This window comes from Nicotiana tomentosiformis, chromosome 5, assembly GCF_000390325.3.
Source record: "Nicotiana tomentosiformis chromosome 5, ASM39032v3, whole genome shotgun sequence".
Taxonomy (NCBI): Eukaryota; Viridiplantae; Streptophyta; class Magnoliopsida; order Solanales; family Solanaceae; genus Nicotiana; species Nicotiana tomentosiformis.
The window spans coordinates 49,500,412-49,501,989 of NC_090816.1; the positions used below are offsets into that span (position 1 = coordinate 49,500,412).

The following is a 1,578-nucleotide window of genomic DNA, read 5'->3' on the forward strand; positions in this document are numbered from 1 at the left end:
CTGGATCTCCACACTTTTGTGGGAGTTTGTTTTGCAATATCGTACGACAATGCTCTGTGAGCTTTACCACTGAGGTCTCTTATATCTTCCTGTTCTTTTTCAGGATCTCTTTCAAACATTTGGCATAGGCAGGCATCTGTGAGAGCACTTCTGTGAATGGCAAATTTACAGGAACCTATTTCAGCACATCTAGAAATTTCTCAAACTGCTTGTCCAACTTTTCTCTATATAGGTAGAGCAGTCATATGCTCGCTCTTCTTCTTCTTCTTCTTCTTCTTCTTCTTCTTCTTCTTCTTCTTCTTCTTCTTCTTCTTCTTCTTCTTCTTCATTGGGCCTATCTTTTTTTTATCAACATCATTTTTCAGTTGCTCCCCACTTTCATTTTCAAGTATCACCTCTTTTTGGATTGGGGTGGGATATTTCAACACTTGCCCACTTCTCAAGGTCACATCATTCACCGTTTCTTTGCGATTCTTTTATGTATCAGCGGGGAGAGTGCCTGAAACTCTCTCAGATAATATTGTTACAATCTATCCCACTTGTCTCTCCAGGGTTCGCAAATTTGTGCCCAATTCTTTGATAGCTGCCCTGTGAGCGTCCAACGTCTCATATTTATTGATAATGAAGGCCTTCATTAGATCTTCTAGACCAGGATGATTGGACTGTTGAGGCTAAAACTACCACGTCTGCTAATTTTGGTATGCTGGAGCTCCTTTTCCCTGCGGTCTAGAGTTATTTTGTTGCCAAGCATTCGCAGTACCTCCAGGTGAACTCCACGAAAAATCGGGGTGCCTCTGACCCATTACATTATAATTTCCCACAGCATTCACTTCCTCAGTTGAGCCTTGACACTCATGAGTAGGGTGTCCTCTTCCACATATATCACAAGCTGCATGAGGCTCACTTTGTATCGAGGCGAAGGCCAGCTTCCGTATTGCTTTAGCCATATCATCAAGTTGTACCTGCACAGATGTGTTAGCATCGACCTAATGAACACCTGTCGATATTCTTCATTCAGCACTCTTAGAAGGCCACTGATTTGAATCTTCAGACAATTTATAAAGAATTGTGACTATCTCTTCTGGAGTCTTCTTCATTAAAGGGCCTCCAACTGCATATCTCAATGTTCTACATGAGGCCGATGTCAATCCATCCCAAAAGTCCTGGAGTTGCATCCAGAGTTCAATTCCATTATGTTGACACTTTCTAACAGTCTCCTTAAACCTCTTCCATGCTTCAAAAATAGTTTTATTATCTTTCTGGCAGAAGTTATGGATTTCTCTTCTAAACTTACCCGTTTTAGCTGAGGTGAAATACTTATTAAGAAATTTTTCGGTCATCTCTTCCCAAGTTCTAATTGATCCCGTGGGCAAGCTCCGAAGCCACTGATTAGCATCATCTTTGAGTGTGAATAGGAATGCCCTTAAATACACCGCATTTTGTAGCACACCATTGTATTGAAAGCTGTTAATAATCTCCTTGAAGTTCATTAAATGTGTGTTTGGATCTTCGTTTTGCTGCCCTCTGAAGACACAACAATTTTGAAGGGTTTGAAGTAACCCTTGATTTAACTCAAAA

The 1,578-nt window shown here is 40.7% G+C and overlaps 1 non-coding gene across 1 annotated transcript; it reads left to right on the plus strand.

The window, feature by feature from the left end:
• The first annotated feature begins 1,185 nt into the window (after positions 1 to 1,185).
• LOC117278122 (small nucleolar RNA R71) lies at positions 1,186 to 1,292 on the plus strand. The gene has a single exon (XR_004508440.1). It is a non-coding gene; the product is annotated as a small nucleolar RNA R71 (small nucleolar RNA).
• Positions 1,293 to 1,578: the final 286 nt, after the last annotated feature.